At 37.6% G+C, this 27,645-nt stretch overlaps 1 pseudogene; it reads right to left on the bottom strand.

Moving 5' to 3' along the window:
- Positions 1 to 653: 653 nt before the first annotated feature.
- On the bottom strand, positions 654 to 27,645 carry LOC105744210 (myotubularin-related protein 10-like; annotated as a pseudogene).

Here is a 27,645-nt window from a genome sequence, read left to right as displayed (position 1 = left end):
GGTTTCTCTCTTTTGCCTATTGTTTTCTATTTCACAGCTCTTCTTTGATATTTGGTTCAATGTGTTCTAAGTCTTTGAAGTTGTTCAGTTTGTTACCAAATTATGCCAGGGGCTCACTAATGGAGTGCAGATTTTCTCCCAGGAATTAGGGTACAGAAAGAATCAAAAGCAGTTTTGTCTATGCAATTTTCAAAACACCAGCAGGTGCTCATTGTTGCACCTTTCCATAGAGTTGTTTGTTTCAATATCAATTTCCTGTGTTTTGTTCTGGCCAGAGCTGAGATTGAAAGCAGGCTTTGCTTGCCAAGTTTACTGAATAATAGCCTTCTGACTCCCCCCCTCTTTTTCCTTGTATTTGCTGACAGGGAAGAAAATGTCTTTTCCCCTCTGAGGCAACTGCAGTGGATCAGTGGTTTTACACAAGCTTAATATTTTGGGTGTGGGGAGTGGAGCCCTTCCCAGCTGCCACAAGGGCTTGGTAACCCACATTTGTTGTTTTGAGTTCAACTCTCCATCCCTCACCCTCTGGGGAGTCGTGAAGCACTGTCCTGGACTGCTGACCACAAAGAAGGTCTCTCAGACATCATTTTGCTCTTTCTCCCTTGTTTGTTTGAGAGAATTGAGCCCTGTCTGCTTAACCTGATGCCATCTTCCTACAATTCTGCCTTCTCTTTTAATATTAAGGAATTTCTCCTTAGAAGCAGTTCTTTGTCACTGATGAGTCCATTCTTTAAGGAGGACAGCTGTAGCTTTTCTTTGTCCATTTAAAAGATTTCACAGAGCCATTTGGTGTATGACATGCTCTTCCCAATGTGTAAGGGATTATGGAAAAGGGTGTGATCCTTTGCTGTAAACTGAAGAGACCAGCCCCAAACCAACCTGAATTTTAAGCCCTTTCATCAACCAATTGGATATCTTCACTTGTCCTAAATTATGTGGTTTGCTTCACCACTGGAGAAATCCATTGAATAGGAACATGCTGAGCAGTGAGATGCAGGTACTGATGTACAGGATCACTAAGGAAGATTCAGAAAACTTGAATGTAGCTGGATATTGTTCTAACAGTTGCCATGTGGCATCCAAGAATAGCAAACATAAGGGATAATGTTTTTTCTGATCTCTTTAAATGGTTGCATATTTCCAGGAAATGATAGCTGACCGTGTCACTCCTGTATAAGACACTGAAATACAGTAATTGTTCTAATATAGGATCCCGCCTCACTTGAATAAGAACAACTACAAAATAACTCAGATCTCTTCCTTCTCCTCTTGTACAATTGCAGAAATATATTTGCTCTCCAGCATGCACATAAGTTCTACTGAATGTTTAAGGAGTGCTCTTACATATTATAACCACCTAGTACTTGCTAAAGAAGATAGCTACACTCTTAAACTTCTTCAAAAGTCACATTAACAGAGTTTAAGTTTTTTTAATGATTTATTTTTTATTTATTTCTCTCCCCTCCCTCCAACCCCCCCCAATTGTCTGCTCTCTGTGTCCATTTGCTGTGTGCGTGTTCTTCTTTGTCCACTTCTGTTGTCAGCGGCATGGGAATCTGTGTTTCTTTTTGTTGCATCATCTTGTATGTCAGCTTCTCCATGTGTGTGGTGCCATTCTTGGGCAGGCTGAATTTTTCTTTCATGCTGGGCAGCTCTCCTTACAGGACACACTCCTGTGCGTGGGCTTCCCTGTGCAGGGGACACCCCTGCGTGGCACGGCACTCCTTGCGCACACCAACACTGCATGTGGGCCAGCTCCACATGGGACAAGGAGGCCCAGGGTTTGAACCGCAGACCTCCCATGTGGTAGATGGATGCCCTATCCACTGGGCCAAGCCCACTTCCCCCAGAGTTTGTTTTATAAGTGCTTCCTATACTTCTTGGATATTAGGCAAAGTCTTATTCAAATCCAGTTTTAAACTTCACTTCTCTGTGGATGATTTCTAATTATTAATTACAAATCATTTTAACAAATGTTCACTGCTCCAACACATCTTTTATGAGGGCCATTCTCACCAAGGCACTGCCATTAGGATAGCTCCAGCATAGGGGTGGCACTCTTCTTCCATCAAAACCATGGGATAAGAATTTTAGGGAAGCACATCAACCATATGGGAGGTCCAGGGTTTGATTCTTAGGGCCTCCTAGTGAATGCAAGCTAGCCTGCATGGCAAGCTGGCCTGAGCAGAAAGCTGGTGCAGTAAGATGACACAACAAAAAGAGACACAGAGGAGAGACAAGAAGAGTTGCAGCAGATGAGGTTACTGAGGTAATGCAAGAGATTGAGCACCTCTCTTCCACTCTTTAAAGTCCTAGTATCAGTTTCTGTTGCTGCCTAAAAAGAAAAGCAGACAGAAGAACACAGAGCAAATGGACACAGAGAGCAGACAATGAGGGGGGAAGAAATAAATAAATCTTTAAAATACTAAGTTTTCTGGAAGGCAGGTGGATATCATGTAACCCTCATTAATGGAACAAATTCTCCACCCAGAAACACCCATCCTTTTGAATTCTCTGTCCCAATCTGAGCACATTTCAAATAAAGGATTTTAGGTCTGTTGCCACTACCAGCTCCATCACCTTGTCCTCTACCTTCTGAGGGGAGTCCATTTATTTTGTTGTCTGAATTGTGACATTTTTTTCCCAACATAATCAAATGCAAAGAAAGTCTGTTGGCTGGGAATAACAAGCAATTATTGCAAGGTTTACATTTTTGGCTGTGTTGGGATGTGATTTATCAAAGCAAAATCTGACAATCCTGAAAACCTTAGAATAAATAATTAACTCTGTTGGATTAAATTTCAGTTTCCACCTGAGACCTAGGACTTTCTACTTCTTTTTATGCTATTGATTGTGACAATTTGCATAATATATGTCAAAAGCTCATCAAAAAGAAGTTTCTTGTAATGGAATTTCTGTAATGGTATTGGATCATCTGGAATAAAGGAAATTTTTTTAACTGTTTAAAATTGAAGTTTATCATCCATAATTGAACATACATAAACAATAAGTGTATAGAAAAAGTTGTGAAATTATAAACAAACATGTAAAGCATAATATGAGGCTCCTGTACATCACCCTACAACCAATATCTTGCACTGTTGTGAAACAATTGTTATAAACTATGGAAGATCACCAAAATATTACTACCTATAGCCAATATCTTATATTAAGTGTATTTTTCCCCAACCCACCTGGTTACTGACACCCTGTTTTAGTATTATATACTTGCTATAGGTCATGAGAGAATGTTCTCATATTTGTTCAGCTACATTCCAGCTTCCACCAAATGATTCATTTTGTTATACAGTCCCATGCTTTGCAAAATCCATTGAAAATATACACTCTGTAACTCTCATATTCATCACAGAGATGTGTTGTCATCACCTCAATTTTAGATTTTCATTATTCCAATAAGACAAATCTCATACCCCCTTATAACTCCCTAGGAAATAGAATATGGATTAATAATGGGAGCTGATGCTTAATGTATATAGAATTTTTAATAGTGTTTATTGTAAATATGTGGAAGTGAATAGAGTTGATCATAATATATTATAGTGAGTATAATTAATATATACAGTGAGTATAAAAGATTTATAAATGCAATTTTGACTGAAAGGGGTAGTCTGTGGATGTAATATTTCAATTGAAAGGAAGCTAGAGAATAATATAGGGACTGTATAATATAGTGATTTGGGGTGATGGGTGAAGATTATGATTAATAGTGTAAGATTGTTCTTCTAGAAAGTGTTAAGAATAAAGGAAACTTTGAAGTTACTGCATCTCAGCTTTCCCAACAAATCATATTGACTTGTGTCTGTTACAATGAATTTTTATACAAAATTGACTTCATTTATTATAATTTCTCTTAGTAAATGGACTGGCTCCAGTTTTTGATTCTTTGTTTCCAAGTTAAAGTTATCATCATCTGGGGAAGCAACAGGAGGTAGGATCTGAATGTGGGTCTGGCAGCTTCAAGGAGAATATGTTGCCTCCACCTCCTCTCCCAAGATCTGCCACTACCTGTGGCATCACTGAGGCCTCCCAACACCTCCAGACACTTCTGGGCTTAGAGCTCCAGATGCTGAATCCCAGATACCACCTAGAGCATTGCTAGGCTGAATAACAGGCTGGACTATGAAGAAGCATCTGCTAGAGCAAGAAGGAGCAGAAACAAGTCTATACTGTTGCCAGCATCCATCCCCAGAAGGGGCCTGCCACACCACCCAAATAGACTGCACACACAGGACCTGTGGCCTGCAGCTTAGGACCTCTAACTGCTTGTAGAATTTGAAGGCAACATTAGGCCAAGATTCTGACTTGCTAATATCTATCAAATCAAGGGACTTTGTGAGTGCAGATCTAGCCAAGTTATGTTGCTGTAAGTTGACCAAAGAGCCAGAACCCAATTAGTACAATTAAAGCCTCAATTGATGTTAACTGAATGTAAAAACTCCTGACAGTCCAAGGTTTTACTCAAATAGAAGATGAGAAGGACTCTTTTATAAACAGGTTTTAAATCATATGGCCAGATTTGGGAGCATTTTGGTAATAACATGTCGGGTTCTTTGTTAATTAAACTATTTGTGACTAAGATAGGAGGTCCATCATTAGCCTGTAGTCAGCTTCTCCAATTTGCCTAATTACTCTGGGCCATTTGCCTCAATTGTTGGTTCAAATGCTGATAGACAAGACAACAAGGTCTTTGAACTTCAGGGCTTGTACTAGCCAAATTTGATAGAATGTAGCCCTCAGGATTTGACATTTTTGTTTGAAATAATGGCTTACTTGGAGGATTTGATCTTCTTGATTGCAAATCAATGTAAGCACCCACAACAATAACAACTAAAAAGCCAACACAAGGGTGTAGGCCTGCATCTAATAGGCTTTTTCTTGTTTTATGAAGTTCCTCACCTATTGCCATGAATTATTACCAATAATAATATTAAAAATAGTAATATTGCTGATATTGTCTGGTTTAATCATAGTGGGTGGGGGATTTTGCTCCCACATTATTTTATAATATGATTATAATTTATCAAGAGCAGTTGCTTATCTCCGTTCTTGGTGGTACATGCATTTATGTCAATGGTCCTGGAACAATAATTTAAATTTACTGAAGGAAATTCATGGGGGAAGATAAATCATCCATCCCATGTATGTTGAAAAATGTGGAACATTCCTGGGTAATAGTGATTTGGGCTATGGGTGGCAGGCTCTTTGTCTCTTCAGAGATAATCTAAACTATCTGTGACTTGTGGGTGTGGGATGATGAAAGGCTGCAGTCCTGCCCTTGGGGAGCAGGAAACAGTTTAACAATGCAAGGTCTATAAACTTTAAGTATTCAGGGGAAATGCAAACCAAATATGCTAAAGGCTTATCTAGAATGTCTGGAGTCCATGCTAAAAGCTTACCTAAGATGTGGAAGATATATATGCTAATTGAAGCCTATTGAAAACTGAAACAAAGCGACCATTTGGCCTTTCCTCACGGTATAAAAGACATTTGAAAATCTTGTTCAGGGCTCGGGATTCAAACTGAAAGCTCCCGAGTCCGGCCGGCCGTCAATAAACCATTTTTCCTTCTCAAAATCATTCCTGAGTCCTGGCCTCTCTATACACAAATAATTGAGCCTCTCTCAAATTCTACAACATTTTTGGCGACTCTGCTGGGACAACAAACGAAGGCCAGAGACGGTAGCATTTTGCTGCCCCTTCCAAATCCCGGAGGAAGCCGGGAGGACTCCGGTGAACCCCAAATCTGGGAGCCCCTGGATTAAATTTAATCCAGAAAAGATGTGGGCTCCACCAGAATCTTCCTGACAAAAATCGAGGGCAATGGAAGGTCTGAAGAGAAAGATTCTGGGAACGAAAAAGAACTCCGAACATGGAAGAAGGTAAGACTCCCCGGGTGAGCACAGTCTGGAAGGCCCTAGCTTTAACTGTTAGGAAAGGGAGGCTGATCACCTCCCGAGAGAACCCTAGTAGCCCCAGAAAATTGGGGGGAAGCCGTTCTCTCTAGGCTTGGGAAAAGGAGAAAAACTGGGGAAAAGCCCTGGTGTTTTGGGTTTGTCTAACTGCATGTTAGAATCTGGTACTAGTCTTATATCCACTAAAGGAGTGGAGTCTTGATTTTCATAGAAAGGGCTATTTATAGGTTCAAGTCCTAATGTCCTGGAAATTGGTCTAGAAAAAAAAAAAAACTTGGTTACAGGAAAATGGATTGGCTTTTCTGGTGGAGCTTGGTCTGGGTGTAAAGTTTAAATAGAAAAAGTCTAGCTGAAATCTTTTGTTATGGTGCTAAATTGTGAATGAATTCACTTTATACCAAATGTTAAGTGTTCTGAGGTTTGTGATGGCTGTGGGGGCAGCCATAGTGAAAATATATATAAACTTGTGGGTCAAATTAGTGACCTTTGTGCTTCTGTCTGTGTCAGCTCAATGCTAGTGTTGGAATTGTGTCCTTATGTAAAGTAGAATATAGCTGAGCTGGAGCCCTCCCTTGCCATTGGCAAGGGGGTGAAATGATTATGGGGCAAAACTGAATAGTCTGGATGTTTGCGGAGTCTAGATGTTTGTGCATGCTCTGCTGTCTTGTCTCTGGTCTGGCCCTTTGCCGGGGCTTGGAGGCCATCTGTGTCTGTGCCACGCACCCAAGTTTGTTGGGGATGTCCCAGTCAGGGTGGCTGGGTCCCCTGGAGAGTTGATGAATTTGAGTAGGTTCTCTCTGCCGATTTTGGCCTGAAAGCTGGGAAGTGGGGAGCGGCTTGCCCCTTTCTATTCATAAGCTGCATTCCTGTTTGATTGCTGTGCACCCGACTGCTGTGAAGGGGGTAAAAAGCAGAATCAGAATAAAATGCAGTAAAGTTCCCTCCTTAGGGTGTCAAAGCCAAAATACCTTTGCATTCTGCCCAGGTTCTTAAGAGGAATTGTAGTAACCTTAAGTAAGAGAATGTGTTCTGTGAAGGTAAAATTTGTCTTAAGGGTATAAATAATTATAAAAGTTTTACAAAGCATTATTTAAATTAAGGTATTTAAATGGCTAATTGCAGAAAGTCATTATTTAACAAAAACTGAATTGATAATAATAATAATAATAATAAAGGGCAATTTTATAACAAACTTATTCAGCAGCCAGTCTCCCCTGCCAACTTGCTTCTAAAAAAACTGTTTCTGGTATTACATGCTACTAAGTATTTAAAGTGAAGAAAAGTTCATTATTTTAACAAGCTTGTTTAGTATTAATGGCAATTATATGTTGTAAGAAGTTTGCCTGGTAACTTAGTATGTGGGATATATGGAGTGTGTTTTTATTGTTAAGGAAACAGAAGATGATTTTGTCCTAAGATAAAATGATTGATTATTGGAAAGAGTAGAGTGTGGGACAGAACCTGAATGAATACTGAAAGTGTAGAAGGTTTGTGGAAGGAAAATTTTTAAGATTAAAATTGAGTAAGATCAATATACAAAGAAAATCTTTACAAAATAGCTTCTTGTGCTTTAACCTCATAATTTCCTCAGTGTTTGAAAAAGAGTCTTACCTCTTTTAAAAGAACATTTATGTTCTAGAAATCAAATCCTGAAAAATAGCTTTTTATTTCAAACTAACTGCAAGAGATTTATTCTTTTACTTTAAAAGAAAAATTAAAGTAATGGTTAAGTTCATTTAATATGTTATAAGTCGAATGAAAGGTATTTAAAGGTGTTATAAAATTAATAGGTTTTTAAAAAAATTAATAAAAACTGTAACTAAGACTTAAAATCATTTATAAATGCATTTATGTTATAAAACAGTGGAAAGGTAATAACTGAAATTATAGCTGGATTAATTTAGCTTGAAATTATTAAGTGTAAACTCTAAACTTTACCTTTCCTTAGTTTATGGTTACTTCAAGTCTAACCTCACCCCTTGCCTTTGCCTATGGTTATTTCATAATAGCTTCTGCCCCTATAGGCCAGAGAAGAGCTGGGACATCACTGTCTCCTCTCTTGGTATTAGTAACCCTTTCTCTCATGAATTCAAGTGTAAACTAAATAAATTGCTGCCTGATAGAATAAGGTTAAATGACCACTGGAGTTTTATTATCTCCAAAATCAGAAAGGGGGGTGGAGGGGGAGAAGTCTCCTGCCTTGACGGTCAGTGTTCCTAAGAGTGGCAATTCATGAGAGAAACCAGTCTGTCTCCCTGAGGCTTCAAATAGCCTCAGTAAATATATATAAAATTAATCTTGTTGCTTATCCAAAATTCTGCTAAATTCAAAGTAAAATATAAAGTTCTGAAACAAAAAAATAGTGCTAAAGCATTGAGAACATTTTGGTTACAATCCATTAAGAAAGAAATTTCTTGTGTAAAACGGCATAGTCATAGTATAAAACTGCACAGTCATAGTGCAAATTAAAAGTTTCAAGAGTCTTTGAAATGTTTTGCAGTCACACTTGTTTTGTAAGAATTAAAAGTTTAAAGTAACTAAAGTTATGTTGTGTCAAACTATTCATGTCTGCCTATTTGCTCAAATTGTTGAGGCTAAATATGCACTTATAAGTAATATCTATTTCAGGACTCCAAATTAAGCTAAACAGTATATAAAATAATGCAAATTATAAATAATATCAGTGAGTTTTGTTTCTGTGTCTAACTCTTTGTGTCTGCCCATTTGCTCAGTGTGTGTCTTCATACATCAGGATAATAATATCAAATTAACAAATAAAAATTCTTAAGAGCTCTATTCAAATTGTTAATTAAATATGCAGTTATATATGTAAATAAATATTCTTAAAGCCCAAATTAAACTAAGCATGATGAAAAAGTCATAGGAATCTAATTATAGAAACAATTGGGAAAGGGCGGCCTCTTTGCAAGAGCTTTAAAGGCAAGACTAGGTGTAGCAGATTAAACCTATCTACTAGGCTAGGGAATTAAGAATCAGTTTGCCTGATAATTTCCCAGTTTAAACCTTTTGTCAGCCATAAAATGCAAAAAAACAAAGATTAGGTTAATTTTCACATAAGAAAAATGTTAATGTAACCTGGCAGCCTGCTGCCTCAGTCTCCCACTCCTGGGTTGGACAGCAGTGGAAGAAACCAGTTTAGGCCAGTCCTATGGGCAGTGGAAGGATGCCCAAGAAGGAGCTAAGTCGGTGCCATTTCAGCACTAAATTCTATTCCTTATTTGACAAAGGGGGGAGCAGGTAAAAACTAAAATGGTTGGAATGTGATAGAGGAAGCAGTTAAATCAAACTTTTGCGTGGGAAAGTTAAATCTCAGATAAGCTGTAACTTCTAAAGTATCCAATCTATGGAAAAACAGAGGAAGAGCTTGCATGGTAGGCTTAGGGGTATAAATTGTGTCATTTTTCTTTGTTCGGGGCACCAGCCATATCTGGCTCTGCGCCCCTTCTTGCAAGATTGAGAATAAATTATTTTCTTCTCCACAATCTAGTGAGCCTTATTTTCTTCCAGAAAATTTCTTTCCAACAAAATAAAGGTAATTAGTGGCTCTATTAACAAATTTCAGTAAGTAAAGGAAAGTCCATAATAAAAACTATAGAAAAATCTTTCCTGGGTTATGATTTTAAAAAAATTAAGTAATTGTGTAATGTGTTTTAAAACCTGGTAGTCAGTATGCATGTGTTTTAAAACCTGGTAATCAGTATGCTTTTAAATTAATAATTTTCATAACTTAAAGAAAAGAAGTTTTTAGCTTCCTGTAAGGGAAAAAGAGAACATTCCTTGCATAAACTATTATCGTTTCAATTTTATTTAACTTGAGTGTAATCTCCCATAGTTAATTTATAAACTAAATTAACATTATGTATGAAATCTTTAGAGTAATGAAAATTGTAAGTTCACATTGGTAAAATTAGGCTAAAGGAAAAAGATTGTAGATATGCTCTCTTAAATAAATAGAGTAAATTTCTTTGGTAATTGTAATTTAATAAGTTTATTTAAACATGAGGTGTCTAGTCAATGTGGTTATAGTCAATTATAAAGAGTTTGTAAAACATCTGCCAAACTGAAAATGTTTAAATAGTTCTAGTTCTAGAGAAGTCATTGTTAACTAAAACTTAGATTGGTATTGGTAGCAGAAATAACTTAATGATAATAAAACCTGTCTAAAGGCCACCGCAAAGTACATATTTAAGTAAATGGTAATAAAAAGTTATCCTGGGAAACGGACTTTGGCCCAGTGGTTAGGGCATCCGTCTACCACATGGGAGGTCCGCGGTTCAAGCCCCGGGCCTCCTTGACCCGTGTGGAGCTGGCCCATGCGCAGTGCTGATGCGCGCAGGGAGTGCCGTGCTGCGCAGGGGTGTCCCCCGCGTAGGGGAGCCCCACGCGCAAGGAGTGCACCCGTAAGGAGAGCCGCCCAGCACGAAGGAGGGAGCAGCCTGCCCAGGAATGGCGCCGCCCACACTTCCCGTGCCGCTGACGACAACAGAAGCGAAGCGGACAAAGAAACAAGACGCAGCAAAAAGACACAGAAAACAGACAACCAGGGGAGGGAAGGGGAATTAAATAAATAAAAAATAAATCTAAAAAAAAAAAAGTTATCTTGATTATATTGGAAGTCTTCTGTTTTCATTTTAACAATGAAAAATAATATTTTTCCTCTATTACTAAAGTACCTACTGTTATCTTCATAATAAAATTGTGTAAGTAAACAGTCATTTAATATATAATGTGTTGCATTAAATTGTTTAAAAAATATATATATATATAAACAAGGAATAAACGTTAACATTATCAAACTCATGTGCATTCGAACCAGGCCTTGTATACATTACAGGTAGCTTCTCCATGTGAGTTATTAGCTAGGCTGGTCACTGACCCCTCAATTAAAAAGATTTGCTATATCAGCCTCTGGTTCTGCTCCTGAAGTCAATGGAAACTACGCTGCAGTTTCAAGCTCCTGCAGCAGCCAATGATAACTCGGTACAGCCAAGTGTACAATGGATATCACCTCCAGACTGGCACTGTTCCATAGTGCCAGAGAGCAGTATGCACCAGGCTAGTAGAAACTGGAAAATCTCTCTAAGATCAAGGATGCTGCAACTTGCTCACTGCATTGAAAAACATGCTAAGTGGAGCCATGATACCAGGATACAGTAAGTGAAACTTAAACACAATTGGCATTATGGCCTGCTCTTATGGAGAAATAACATGTAAAGTATTACAAACCTGAAACTCAAAACTAATAATTGCAACTCCAAATCCTTATGCATTAAGTAATACATTAGTTAATATTAAGTGCTGTACTTTTATCCTGTACTAAATATATGCCTAATAATTATAACATTATCTTTTCTATTTTGGATCAAGGGCAGAAGTATATTAGACATGTTAAATTCCTGGTAAAATCATTTTCTAAACAGTTAATAAACATGTCTATAGAATAAGGTGGCAGTCTCAGCCAGTCTCAGTCAACTTCTATATTCTGCTGTACTCTGCTGTGTAGCAAAAGTGAGGTTTGCTTGCTGATGGTGAGTCACCTATTGAACAAGTCAAAATTGCTAGAAATTGTACAATGAAAACCAAGGTGTAAAAATCTTTATTCTGTAGTTCTAATCACTCCCACAGGTGAAACCTAAGAGAATTTCCAACTTAGTATTCTAATCCTGAGTGAAGCCAGTTGCCCAAGGAGTGCCAGTTCACCAGGAGCATCTGACAGAGCGAATGTGTGTCAATCATTAAACAGCTTGGAATGTGTCTTCAGACAAAGCTAAGTGTCTGTTGCAATTTCTCTCTAAAGATGGATAACTTAAAAAATATATATATATGCTGTTCCCACCAGCTTTTAAAGAGTGCCATCTTTATAGGCACCTAACCTTGTCTACCTCTGTAATCCAATGTGTCCTCTTTTAAAAATGGGTATTCCAAATTTTTAATTAAGTTTGTTTCTTTCAAAGTAAACATCTTACTAACCATATGAAAACTTCATCCAACTTCGTACAGAATGCCAGATCCATCTTCCTCCAGTTAAAATAAATTAAGAGTTTTACACCTTATTAGGCAATAACTACAGCCCATGGCCAGCAGGAAGCAGTTACAGAAAAGAGATCCATCTCCCTTCAGCACCCCTTTTAAATTAAGGTGTAAACTCTTCAAGGGTAAAATAAAATTAATAGATGGATCTGGAACCTAACTGGAAATCCATGTGAGCGCTGGTGGCCGCAGGATGACTGCAGGAGGCTCCCGCCCCAGGATTCTGCTGTCCAGAATAAAATCTTCTAAACTCTTAAAAACAGTCCTGGATGCTACACTAAAGATTGATAAATAATCAATCAAAACAAGAAACAGCCATCCACCTCATAGCTCCAACAATAATTATGCCAAAGCTTAGCAAGTTAAACTTTGGCAAAGGGGGGAAATGATGTGGGCTATGGGTGGCAGGCTCTTTGTCTCTTCAGAGATAATCTAAACTATCTGTGACTTGTGGGTGTGGGATGATGAAAGGCTGCAGTCCTGCCCTTGGAGAGCAGGAAACAGTTTAACAATGCAAGGTCTATAAACTTTAAGTGTTCAGGGGAAAGGCAAACCAAATATGCTAAAGGCTTATCTAGAATGTCTGGAGTCCATGCTAAAAGCCTACCTAAGATGTGGAAGATATATATGCTAATTGAAGCCTATTGAAAACTAAAACAAAGTGACCATTTGGCCTTTCCTCGCGGTATAAAAAACATTTGAAAATCTTGTTCAGGGCTCGGGATTCAAACTGAAAGCTCCCGAATCCGGCTGGCCATCAATAAACCATTTTTCCTTCTCAAAATCATTCCTGAGTCCTGGCCTCTCTATACACAAATAATTGAGCCTCTGTCAAATTCTACAACAGTAGGAATTTAAGTTTAAATGTATCCAGTAACAAAAGGTCCCATAACAAATGCTGAGACTGTATGAAAATCTATCATTAATGGGCCCCAGGAGATTATCTATCTCAATCTGGCTTTCAATCCTGATGGGTTGGAGCCAAAGTAGAAAATCAATATTCAGGAGGAAAGAGATTATGGAAAGGTCTCATGTATACAGAATCCTTATAAAAATGAAAATGGGGCATGCACTCTTTAAATACAGCAAAGAGCAATGGGAAGGTTTGTAAAATTAGTATGTGATGTAAGTCTTCCCAAAGCTCTGGAATTAAGAGAAATTAGACACTGAGGCAAAAGTGAAACCAAAGCAAAAAGAGTCAATATTGAGAGTTCTGGGAAGATGGCATTGGAAGAGTTTAGGGTGCAGGTCTCTTATAAAATAAGGAGAAAGCATGGAAGTCATCCCAGGAAACTGCTTTGAGGACCTGCGGCACAGGATAGTGTAACACACATCATTGAAGAGAGATTGGGGATGGAGAGACCAATGTGCTTAAAGGAAAACTGTGAGTTGTTGACCCACAACTGGGAATGGCACCCATCTCTAACCCTCAAGGTTAGCAACATCCATAAAACCTGCAGCTGTGTAACCAACAGAGAGTAGAAAGGACATAAGAAGGAGGCTGTGGCAGGGCCCTAACTGTGGTTTATGTTCAGAGAGTTTAACCAGTATTAGCTGGTTTTGAACCCAGGGCTCAGATGTCAATGCGTACTGGACAATTTATCACAGTGGAAAGGTTTTCCAAATAGCACCATCTAATGACCAGCCACAAAGGTGAAGAAAGCAAAGCCTTACCTCCCCTGTTTCTTTCCCAGTCACCTTAGATCTATTCTATGCCCTATTAGTGGCTCCCTGTCCTGTTTTGATAACTTAAACAGGGAAATCTTAAAGCTTTAGGAAAACATTGAACCAGAAATCAAAGAAGAACTGTGAAATAAAACCACTAGAGAAGAGAAAGAAACTGATGATAAGAATAAAATCAACAGCACAACCAGATGTCAAGATATCAACAAAAATAACAAGACATAGTATAAAGAGGAAGATATGGCCAAGCCAAAGGAACAAATCAAGAATCCAGATAGGCACAAGAGTAAAGGTTAGTAATAAATGATGTTCACACAAATTTGCTTAATCAATGCAAGAAATTGAAGGAATATATATAATGGGATGAATTATATTAAGATGACACCATGTGAGCATAAAGAAAAATTTGAAAGACTTTAAATGAAAGTACAGAACTTATGGGAATGAGAGACACAATAAATAAGATTAAAAATACATTAGAGGAAGAACAACTGCAACATGGTGGTGGAGTAAGGAGAACCTAGAGTCAGCTCCCACTATGGGGCAGTTAGTAAACATCCAGAGCTATCTGGAGATAGCTGAAATACCTGTTTGGAGACTCCAGTGACTAGAAGAGCATCCTGCAACATCCTTGAAGGAATGGAAAGAGGAGAATGCCCATGTGGAGGGAAAATTCATGAGTAAAGTGCTCCAAGTCATGTAGGCTGGTGCCTGTCCTCCACTGGATGCACAAACCACCTCAGGAGCTATTTTACGCTGGAATTGAAAACTCCTCTTCTCAAAAAAGGGGGAGGAAGAGACAGTTGGGCACTAACTACAGCTACTGATGAGCAAATATGGTGGGCTAAAGTATAATCCTAAGAACAGCTAAACTTGGAATCTGTCAGATTAGAAAGAAGCTGGTAGCTGTCATCTAATCTCTGCACATGTTATGAATCAAATAGGGGCAGACTTAAAATCATTGTGCTGGTAGGGATTGGCCTCTTTCCATCCAGATCAGATTGCATCTGTATTCTAGGCCCCAGCCCCACCTCTGGCAGGGAGGAGCTGTGCCAGCCTCTCTGGAAAATTACCAGCCTACCCATGGAGGATGGTGGTTATCCTACTTTAGCAGCATGCGCCACCCAGGAGCTATCCTGTGGCTTGAATTTGACAATATTTCCCAAAAATGGTATGAAGAGACAGTTGACCACTGATTTCACTACTGATTAGTAAATTTGACTGGCTGAAGAATAACACTAAGAACAGTTAATGTATGAATGTGTCCAGGTTGGAAAGACACTGGTAGCCACAATTTTGACCGTGCCAACAGCATGAGGGGATGCCCAGCTTACTGAAAATCACAGTGATGGTAGGGACAGGTTCTTTCACCAAGTTTGGCCTGCAGTCCTAGCCTAGGCTTCAGACTCACCTCTGATAGGGACTAGGCTGGTGAGACCTGCACCATCCTATCCAGGTAACTGCAGGTACATTTGGGCGAGACAGACTGAAAAATTGGAAGTCTACTGGGGCAACTATGGTTATTCTAGACCCACACTGCATAGATTGCTGCTCACAACTGAAGCTCCATCCCCACACCAGGCAGGGGACAAAGGGGTGTGAAGCTTCATCAGTCTCTTGGGCAACTATAGCCTATGCCTGCACAACTTGGATTATTTCACACAGCTGTGTATCCCTTCCAATGGAAAAGGAGAAAGTTGGGAGAAGGTCCATCATCCCAGGGGTATTGAAGGAAGCTTGTTCCTCCACAGCTTATAGCACCACCTACATCCTTGGTTCTTATTGCACAACTAGCAAGGGAGAAATGGCAGGAAACCCCAAACTAAAGTGAAAAACTGCACCCAGAATAAATATTCTAGCAAGCCAGATGCCAAGACACCAACAAAAAATTACAATCCACACAAATAAATGGAAGATTTGGCCCAGTTAAAAGATCAAATAAGTCTCCAGATGACATAAAGAGGTTGAAACAACTAATCATAGATGTTCAAACAATCTCCTTAATAAACTCATTGAGATGGCCAAAGAGATTAAGGGCATTAAGAATGTTGGAGAAAATACAGTGCTTACAGGGACATGGAGACTGAAATGACTATAGACAAAGAAAGATTGATTGAGAAGCTTTCCCAATGGAGGGAGTATGAAGAACAGACTTCAGCCCATTCCTGGAAGGGGGAGGGACTTGAATTTATACAAAACTTTCCTAGATGGGGGAATGATAGTTGGTGTGAGGGGGTTGAGGGTCTGAGTGAAGTGCAGGGGCTAATAGGAAGCCCTAGAGATGAAAACTTTCCCTGACAGTGACTAGAAGATAGTGGGCTAGGGAGTTATGGTTTCTTGGAATGCTGCAGAAGCAGATGTTTCTTTGTTCTGTAGAAATTTTATCTCCCTCCAATATGTAGGTAGGGAAGGTTTCCATTTCCCTTTACTCTTGTCTCTATGTGGTTTCTTTATTTAACCTGTGGGGGAGTCCCATGCCCTTGGACACATAGGCTTATGGGGGATAGGGTTAGCCTTTCCCCAGTGCATATCAGAGGAAACTGAGCTACAGCTTGTTGATTATTGCAAACCTCTAATAAAGAAGATATTGGATGGGATGAGGAAGAATTTGAAAGCATACATTAGAAAAATAGCAAATCTTATGGGAATGAAAGGTGCAATAAATGAAATTTTAAAAACATTGGAATCATATAATAGCAGGTTTGAAGAGGTAGAAGAAAGAATTCATGAGCCTGAAGAAATGGACTCTGAAAGCAAACATAGAAAAGAATGGATGAAGAAAAGAATTGAAAAAATTGAACAATGTCTCAGGGAACTAAATGACAGCAAAAGATGTGCAAACATATGTGTCATGTGTATCCCAGAAGGAGAAAAGAAGGGAAAAGGGGCAGAAGGAATATTTTAAGAAACAATGCTATAAAATTTCCCAAGCCTATTGAAGGACATAGATATACATGTCCAAGAAGCACAACATATTCCCATCCAAAAAAATCCAAAAGACCAACACTGAGACACACAAATCAAAATGTCAAATGTCAAAGAGAAAGAAAGAATTCTGAGAACAGCATGAGAAAAGCAACGCATAACATATAAGGGATACCCAATAAGATTAGGTGCTGATGTCTCACCAGAAACCACGAATGCAAGAAGACAGTGGTAGGATATATTTAAGATACTACAAGAGAAAAGCTTCCAGCCAAGAATCCTATATTCAGCAAGATTGTATTTCAAAAATGAAGGCAAATTTACAATAGTCACAGATAGAAATTGAGAGAATTTCTAACCAAGAGACCAGATTTTCAGGAAATTCTAAAGGGTGCACTAAGCCCTGTAAAGAAAAGTCAGGAGAAGCCTAGAAGAGAGTCTAGAAGTGAAGATAATATCAATAAAGTAAGTAATTATCAAAAGAGTGGTGAAAACAAAATATGACAGATAAAACTCAAATTGTCAGGAATAAAATTAAGCAATGATGTAAAGCACTTGTATTCAAAAAACTGAAACTCAATATTAAAAGAAATTAAAAAAGGCATAAATAATTGGAAGAACATTCCATGCTCGAGACTGGAAGACTAAATATCATTAAGATGTCAGTTCTATTCAAATTGATATACAGATCCAGTGCAATCTCAATAAAACTGCACCAGCATTTCTTTTTAATTGAAAACATGATTATGAAAGTTATTTGTAAAGGTAAGGGGAACTGAATAGCCCCAACCATCTTAAAAAGGAAAATTGAACTCTTATCTCCAGACTTTAAATTATATTACCTAGCTATAGTGGTAAAAGCAGCATACTACTGGCATAAAGACAGACACATAGACCAATGGAATCAAATGGATGGTTCAGAAATAGACCCTCACATGTACTAGTCAAGTGATTTTTTACTAGCCTCTCAAACACACACAGTTCAGACAGAACAGTCCATTCAACAAATGGTGTTGAAAGAATTGGACATCCATAGCCAAAAGAAGGAAAGAGGATCCTTATCTCACACTTATCCAAAAATTAACTCAAAATGGATTAATACCTAAAAATAAAAGCCAAGGATGTAGTTGGTGCCATAAAGCATCTAGAAGACATTGTAGGAAAACAGCTTCAAGACCTGGGGGTAGGTGGTGAATATTTAAAGGTGATTATAGGAGGACTAAGATAGACTACTGATGTTTAATATATCTGGAAGTTTTGTTTGGCTTTACTGTAAAAATATAAAAATGTATAGAGTTGATGGTAACACATAGTAACAGCTAGTTTATAAATGGGGATGTGGCTGAAAATGGGAGTCTAGGGATTTAAATGACAATTGACAGAATGCTAGACAATAATCTAGGACCTGAAGATCACAATAAATCAAGAGGTGGATGAGAATTGTGGTTGATGGTACAGAAGCAAGAGTGTCCTTTGTTAGCTAGAACAAATTTACATCACTATTGCAGGGTGATGAGAATGTGAAGAGGCATGGGAAAGATACAACTGGAGTGGCCTATGCACTCAGGTTAGCAGTAATAATATAATATTCATCCAGCTATGCCAAAGATGTTATATGTTGATAATGCGACGGTATGAAAAATATTTGCCAAATGTACACTATGGTTGTAGTAACAATTACATATTATATTATTTGTAAAAAGTGTTCCACCACAGAGTGGTATGTTGATAGAAGGGTGTTGTTTGGGAATTCTGCACATGTGCATGATTATTTTATAAGTTCTCAACTTCTGTCATAAAAAAATAAATTTAAAAAATAATAATAGGGTTGGGTGGGAAAAGTACAGCAAATATAAGATAAGGATTATAATTAGTAGTACATTTTGACAGTATTCTTTCATAATTTGTAAAAAAAATCTAATGACAATGCAAGGTGTAGGTGGAGTGTTGATGTTATGCATGTTTGCTTTGTAAGGTCACAACTTTTATCTTACATGAGTTGTTTATGTATGTTCATATATAAATGATATAAAGATCATAATAATAGGGTGGGTTTGGGGAAAACACTTTGGTTAGTAGTAATATTTTGATAATGTTCTTTAATCATTAGTTAAAAATGTTTGGACAATGCAAGGTATTGGTGGTAGGGTGAGGTTTGAGAGTCCTGTATGATGTAATATATGTTTGTTTTTTAGGTTCACAACTATTACTATACACTTATTGTTTATGTATTTTTATGTATGATTGATATACTTCAACAGATTTTAAAAAACACATTAGAGGGAAGCAGACTTGGCCCAATCGATGGGATGTCTGCCTACCACATGGGAGGTCTGCGATTCAAACCCAGAGCCTCCTTGACCCATGTGGAGCTGGCCCATGCACAGTGCTGATACACGCAAGGAGTGCCATGCCATCACAGGGCTGTCCCCCGCATAGAGGAACCCCACATGCAGGGAGTGCACCCCATAGAGAGAGCCACCCAGTATGAAAGAAAGTGCAGCCTGCCCAAGAATGGTGCCGCACACACAGAGAGCTGACACAAGATGATGCAACAAAAAGAAACACAGATTAACAAACAGCAAATGGACACAGACAGCAGATAACTGGGGGGAAGGGGAGAGAAATAAATCATTTTTTAAAAACACATTAGAGACTTATAATAGCAGATTTGATTTGGTTGAGGACAGAATTAGTGAATTAAATGGCAAAGTATCTGAACTGGAAAAGACAAAAGAACAGAATGAGAAAATAATGGAAAAAATTGACAGTATTTCAAGGAAGCATGAAACAAAAACATATGCATTTTATGTGTCCAAGAATGAGAAAAGAATGGAAAAGGGGCAGAAAAATATTTAAGGAAAAAATGACCCCACATTTTCCAATTCTTATGAAAGACATGAGCATGAATATTCAAGAATTACAACATACACAAAACATAAAAATTTGAATGGATTTACTCTGAGACATATACTATTCAGAATGTCAATTCTAGAAGTAAAGAGAGGATTCTGAAAGCAACAAGAGAAAAGCTATGTATGACTTACAAAGGAGCCTCAATAAGTCTAAGTGCTGATGTTGCATCATAAACCATGGAGGTAAGAAAAGAATGGTACAATATATAAGGTACTGAAAGAAAAAAAAAAAAAACTGTCAGCCAAGAATTCTGTCTCTAGAAAAACTATCCTTCAGAAATGTTTAAAATCTCCACAAACAAATTAAAACTGAGAGTATGTCACCAAGAAACTGGTTCAAAAGAAAATACTAAAGAACATGCTACACTCTGAAAGGAAATGACAAGGGTGAGACGGTTGGAGAAGAATGTAGTCATGAATATAATAAATAAGGATAACTGGCAGTGTTAAGGGCAGAAAATATTAAGGTAGGACAACAGAAAGCCAAGGGATAGAATGGACAAGCTAAGTAATGCCTCAACAGTAATAATATTGAATGCTAATGGATTGAACTCCTCAATCAAAAGACATAGAATGACAGAATGGATAAAAAATATGAGTCATCTACTTGTTGACTACAAGAAACTCACTTTATTTATTTTTTTTACTTTTTTTCAGAAGCACTGGGGATTGAAACCACACCTTCTACATGGGAAGCAGGTGCTCATCCACTGAAGTACACCCACTCCCCAAGATACTCACTTTAGATGCAAAGACACAGTCAGGTTGGCAGTGAAAGGTTAGAAAGATAAAATCCATGTAAATAGCAATCAAAAAAGTTCTCAAGTATTGATACTAATATCAGACAAAGTAGATTTTAAATGTAAAACTGTTAATAATAGATGAAGAAAGTTACTGTATATTAACAAATGGGACAATTCAACAAGATGAAATAGAAATAATAAATACTTATACACTCAACTTAGGTGTCCCAAAATACATGAGGTGCACAATGGCAAAACTGAAAGGAGAAATAGATGTCCCTAAAATAATAGTTGGAGGCTTCAACATGCTACTCTCAGTATTGAACAGAACTTCTGGACAGAGGATAAAAAAAGAAAAAAGTAATATGAATAAAATGATAAATGAAGTAGACCTAACATACACTTATAGAATATTGCACCCCAAAACAACATGATATGCATTCTTCTCAAGTTCTCATTTATTTTTCTCTAGGATAGACCTTTTGTTGGGACATAATTCAAATCTTAATAAATTTTAAAAGATTGAAATTTTAAAAAAGCACTCTCTCATCATAATGGAATTAATTTGGAAATTAAAAACAGGCAGAAAAAGGAAAAGTCACAAATATATGTAGATTAAACAATGTACTCTTTAATAATCAGTGATTCAAAGAAATTTTAAGCAAAATAAGTAAATATCTCAAGATGAATGAAAACAGACACAACATATCAAAACTTGTGGCAACAGAGCAGATGCAGTTCAAGTGATTGTGCAGGTCCTGGGTTCAATCCCCAGTACCTCCAAAAAATTGTGGCAGTCCTGAGAATGAAATTTATAGCTTTCAATGATTGATTTAAAAAAAGAAGAAAGAACTAAAATCAAAGACATAGCTGCACATCTAGAGGAACTAGAAAAATAACTGCCAACCAATCCAAAAGCAAGCAGAAGAAAAGAAACAATAAACATTAGGGCAGGATTAAATAAAGTGGATAATAAAATTAGACAAAAGAGAATCAACAGAACCAAAATTTCATTCTTTGAAAAGTTCAACAAAATTGAACATTCCTTAGCTACTCAAAACAAAGAAAAAAGAGGGAAGATGCAAATAAGTAAATAAGAAATGAGAAGGGGGACATTAACACTAACCAAAATTAAAATATCATAAAAGGATACCATTAACAACCCTACACCAACTAACTTGACAATATTGATGAAATGGACAATTTCATAAAAACAGAGGAATATCATGCACTGGCACTAGAAGGAAAATTGAAGACTTCAACAAGCCAACCGCAAGTAAAAACAATCAAACAGTTACCAGAAACCTACCCAAAAGTAAAGAGCAAAGACTGAAGGCTACACAGGTGAATTCTACAGTCATTCAATTATGATATAATACCAGTCTTGCTCAATGTCTTCCAACAAATTAAACAGGAAGGAATGCTACCAAATACTCTCTGAAGCCAACCCCACCTTAATACTAAAGCCACGTTGTGATATTATGAAAAAAGAAAATTTTAAACCCATATATCTAATGAATACAGATGCAAAAATCTTCACCAAAACATTTCATAACTGAATTGAAAAGAAATTAAAATTGTAAACCATGATCATGTGGTACTTTTTGGGAGTGCATGGGTACCAGGGCCAGGGATTGAACCCAGGACCTTGTACATGTGATGCCAACACTCAACCACTGAGCCCCATTAACTCCCCTGAGTCGGTTATTTCATTTGCTTGCTTCTTGTTTGTTTTTATGTTTAGGAAGCACTGGGGACCAAACCCAGGACCTTCCACATGGGAAGCATGCACTCAACCACTTAAGCCACATCCATTCCCTGATCATACAGGTTTTGTAACAGGTATGTCAGGGTGCTTCAACATAAGAAAATCTAACAGTGTAATATACCACATTAATAAACTGAAGATAAAAAATCACTTTATTATCTTATTGATCTAGAAAAATCATTTGACAAAATACAACATTACTTGTTACAACATTGATAAAAACTCTAAATCACAGCAATAGAAAGAAACTTTCTCAATATGATAGAGGGCATATATGAAAAACCCATGAATAGCATTGTACTGAATGACGAAAGATCATTTTTTCCCACAGAGATTGGTAAAAAAAACAAAACAAGGATAACCACTACTTATGCTCTTAGTTAATATTTTGCTAGATGGTCTAGACTGAGCAATTAGGCAAGTAAAAGAAATAAAAGACACCAAAATAGGAAAGGAAGAAGTTAAAATTTTACTATTCCCAGATGATATGATCCTATCTTAGAAAATCCTGAAAAATCCATAACAAAGCTACTAGAATGAAGAGAGTTTCAGCAAAGTTGCAGAATATAAGGTTAATATATAAAAAGTCAATAAAGTGTCTATACACCACTAATGAAAAAACTGAAGAGGAATTAGGGAAAAAAGCCCATTTACAATGGTAACTAAAATATTAAACTATTTAGGAACAAATAACCAAGGACATAAAAAGCCTGTATTCAGAAAACTACAACACATTGTTAAAAGAAACCAAGGAAAACCTCAATAAATTGGTGGGCTTTCCACGTTCATATCTTGGAAGACTGAAAATCACTAAGAGGTCAGCTTTACCCAAACTGATCTATAGATTTAATGCAATCCTGAAACCAATTCCAACAGACTTTTCGTAAAATTGTAAATTCAATTTTCAAATTTATCTGGAAGGATGTGAACCCTGAATAGTCAAAACTATCTCTAAAAAGAAGAATGAAGTTGAAGGACTCACACTTCCTGACATTAAAATATAATATTTAACAAAAGTGGTAAAAAACAAACAACAACAACAAAAAAATGGCATGTACTGGTGTAAAGAGAGACAGACTGATCAATAGGATTGAATCAAGTGTTCTGAAATAGACCGTCACATCTATGGTCAAGTGATATTTGACAAGGCTGTGAAACCAACCCAGCTGAGTCAGAACTGCCTATTCAACAAATGTTGCCCAGAAAAATGGATACCCATATCTCAAAGAAAGAAAATGATCCCTATCTCACACCTTATACAAAAATTAACTCAAAACAGTTTGAGGACCTAAATGTAAAAATTAAAACCAAAAACTCCTAGAAGAAAATGTAAGGAAACAATTTTATGATCTTGTGGTAGGTGGTGGTTTCTTGGACCTTACATCCCAAGCATAAGCGAGGAAAGAAAAAATAGAATATAAGACTTGGGACTTCCTCAAAATTAAAAACTTTTGCATTTCAAACAAATTTTTTAAGAAGGTAAAAAGGCAGCCTACTCAGTGGGAGAAAATCTATAGTAAACACATACTGAACATGGGTTTTATTTCCATAAGGAGCTCACATAATTTACAGACAGAATGACACACAACCTAATTCAAAAATGGGCAAAAAACTTGAATAGGCATTTTTCCAAAGAAGAAATACAGATGGCCAAAGTTGCACGTGAAAAGTTGTTCAGTATCACTAGCTGTTAGGGAAATACAAATCAAAATGACAATGAGGTTACACTTCATGCCTTACAGAATGGAAATTATTTTTAAAAAACCAGAAAACTATGTGTACTGGACAGGATATGGAGAAATGTGAACACTCCTTCATTGCTAGTGGGAATGTAAATGGTATTTCCTCTGCAGAGGATGATTTGATGGTCTCTCAAGAAGCTAACTATAGAACTGTCCTCTGATCTAGCAATCCTACTTCTAGAAATATATACAGAAGGACTGAATGTAAGGATAATAACAGATATTTGCACACCCATGTTCATTGGGGCATTACTTACAAATGCTAAAAGATGGAAACAACCTGTGCCCATCAACTGATGAATTGATTAACAAAATGTGATATATATATATATATATATATATATATATATATATATAATGTAACATGATTCAGGTGTAGGAAGAAATGAAATCAGGATATATATGACAACATGGATGAACCTTGAGGATATTATGTTGAGTACAAGAAAATGGAAACAAAAGAAGGAATATTCCATGCTCACACTGGTATGAAATAAATACAATTAATAAACTTATGGAGTTACACTACAGAGTATATGTTAGTAGGAGACACTATGCTGATTAAGAAGTTGAAGATATTGAATGTATGTAGAATGTTTAATAAAGTCAATTTTAAATATGTGGTAATGGATAGTGTTGATGGTAGCACATTATAATGTGTATTACACATACTGCTTATTATAAATGGGATTGTATTTGAAAGATATAGTGTAGGAAGTTTAATGTTAATTGAAAGACAGTTATAGGTTTGTCTATGGGCGGTATAACAGTGATTTTGGTAGTACATGAGGATTGTGGTTAAGAATATAAATACAAAAATGTTCTTCAATTATAAGGTGTTAAGAATTTGGTGGTAAATAGGAAAAATACAGCTAATATAATTTATGGACTATAGTTACCAATAATATTGTAATATTTTTGTAAGAAAGGCAAAGGAGATACTATATCAATGCTAAAGGTAAAAAATATATATGAGTTTAGTTATATGATATATAAATATGATTAAACAGTTTTTCTTCATTTTCTTCGTTAAGAAGGAGACAGTCATGTCATTTAACCAATCTCTGCTGATTTATGTATCTTTCTGAACACTGGAGAAACAATTGGGTTAGATTTTAAGAATTAAATAAGTTGAATGTAATTGGACAGAATTTTTAGATTAATCCTTCAATAATACATTAAGCTGCCTTTTGTTTATTATTTTGCTTTTCATAGTTGAGTTAAAGTTAGAAAAAAATCAGAGAGAGAGAGTGGATGTAGCTTAAGTGTCTGATGCCTGCTTCCCATGTACAAGGTCCTGGGTTCAATCTCTGGAACTGTCTAAAAACAAAACAAAGAAATGAAAAAAAAACAAAACTCTCCTTGGGGAACAGATATAGCGCCATGGTTGAAGGCCTGCTTCCCTTGTAAGAGGTTCTGGGTTTAATCTCCGGTACTTCTTGAATAAAAATCTATGGTTAGCAGCAATGCTTCAGTATGTGCTTATCAATTTAACAAATGTACTACACTAATGAGGATGTTAATATGGGAAAGTTTGGGAGGAGGAATGTGTGGGGCATAAGGGAGTCAGTTCTATTTTTCATGTATCATTTATGTATTTAATACCTCTTTAAAAATTAAAAAGTTAATAAAAAAATCTATGGTGGATGGTGATGGAAGAATACCCTGTAAAAAACTCCTCAGACACTTGGAAGGGTTGTCGAGTCTGGCAAAGGGCTCCATAAATGTTGAATTGAAGAAAGAGAAAATATCAGGTAGGAAACCATCCAGGACCTACCAGTCCTCTTCCCTTATCTCTCAGTGGGTCCCATGCAGAGCTTGGAAGTTCTCCAGGGTCAGCAAGCAGGCTGGATCCCTATCACTGGGAAAACAGATTTTAGAGGAACTCACAGCAATTAGTCAGACCCTATGTATATCCAGGCACAGTGACCCAGTGCTGAAAGCAAGGTGCTGAGGAGTGCTGAAAACAAAAGGGCTCCTCTTTGGGGGTGAGTGGGGAGTAAAACCATAGCAGAATGGCTGTGGCTGTGTGGTTCACTCACTCACTCAATCCAATTATTGTTGGTGGAATTCCCTAAATGCAGAATGGACTCTTCTGGGGACACCACCTTTATGCAATGACCTGTCTGATTCTCAGAGGCAGGATAACCTAGTAAGGAAGAAATCTTTAGCAGAAAAGTCTCATAGAGAAAAATGAATGGGGAGGGTGGAACTGAACTGCTGCTAGACTGGAGAGTCCCAGGAATGAAAAGTGTAAATGTTGTAGCCCGACAATATTGATCACACTCAAACTCAGGATTGGAAGCCAATTAGAGAACTTTTATTAGCCGCGCAGCGACGGCCTCTGCCTGCACAGAGGAGAGAGCAGCCCCATGTTATTTATAGGTTCCTTTCTGGGGAGCAGCTCCATGTTATTTATTGGTTCCTTTCTTGGGAGCAGCCCCATGTTATTAATATCTTTGTAGTTGCTTCCTCCCTTCTTATCAGGTGGGAAGCTTTTTAAAATTTTATCTGAAGGCGCTTGCAATTCCTATTTCCTAATGTAGTTCTATTCCTATTTTCCCAATGTGACCTTACCCTTGTATTTCTCCCTTTCCTTTATGGTAACTCAAATTTTTTAATCTTTTCATGGGTAGGCACTAACTGGTAGGGGGTATTTAAAACTATAAGTTTAACAGTTTGGAATTTTTCTTGTACTAATTTCTTTAAATTACTGATTATATATGGGCCGCAGGTAAGCAGTATGAGGAGGATAAACAGGGGCCCTGCTAAAGCAGTGATGAGGGTTGTGAGCCAAGAGGACCAGTTAAAAAGGCTATGATACCAGTTGGCAGGCATTTTCCGGGCTTTGTCATGCTCTTCCAATCGCCTGTGAACTAAGGCTCGGCTTTCTTTAATAACTCCCAAATGGTTAATATAAAAACAACAGGCCTCCCTGCCAGAGGAACAGTAAATCTAATCCTCACCTATTCTGGAGAACTGCTTCAGCGAGGGAGTCTAAGGCTTATTCCAGATGGCCTATTTGATATTCAAGGTCTTTAATGTCCTGGGTAACTAACGAGGACAAGGTGTTTAAATCATTGTTTCCTTTCACTAGGGCTGCTGATCCTACTGTGGCAGAGCTTGCTATTCCTAGACCCACCAGCAGCAGAACAAGGAAGGGGGCCCTCTTATATATTCTGTGACCTGGTTCTGGTACTTCTAGAAAGTCAAAGAGCTCCCTGCCCCTAAGACCTGGATAGTAACAAACCTGGGGGATTATATTTAGTAGGACACAGAGGTCGTTGGAGTTGGGGAGAATACAAGGGGTTAGTCCTGAGATGCAGGCAAATCAAGTTCCTGGTGGGGGGCTGGCAATCAACACTCAGAATTTGTCTGAATTTGTTTGGTGTATAGTCGCCTGGTGTCCACAGGAGGCAGCATATGGGGAAGAAGTCAGGGAATAATTTCCAATTAGGAGGCACAATCTTTGCCCTTGCAGATCTTCTAGGGTTGCTGGGGGGGGGGGGGGGGTAGCCATGGCAACTGCCATTGTTGAGCGAATCCTAGAGAGTTGCATTTCTGATGTCACTCAATGTCCCATTTACTCTATAGTAGGGTGGGGAGGGGTTAAGACATAACCAACAGTCGCAGGTCTGGTTAGGGTTTGTGGTGTTAGCGAAGGAGAAGACAGCATCCAGAACAGATAAGAGGGTATGGTAAGTTAATTTTTAAATTTTCATTATGTTATGAGAGGGAGATTTAGGGAGTGTTTTCTGGGGTAGGCCAGTCGCAGTTTCCAGGGTGTTTGATCCTGGGGAGAGAATGGAATTGGGAACTATAGGTAAGGGGGTTGATTTTACTGAAGATTTCTGAATAGTAAAGGCTGTTCCGGGATCTCACCCAT

This window comes from Dasypus novemcinctus, chromosome 19, assembly GCF_030445035.2.
Source record: "Dasypus novemcinctus isolate mDasNov1 chromosome 19, mDasNov1.1.hap2, whole genome shotgun sequence".
Lineage (NCBI taxonomy): Eukaryota > Metazoa > Chordata > Mammalia > Cingulata > Dasypodidae > Dasypus > Dasypus novemcinctus.
The sequence above is the reverse complement of the archived record's forward strand: the minus strand, read 5'-3'. Positions and strand labels throughout refer to the sequence as shown.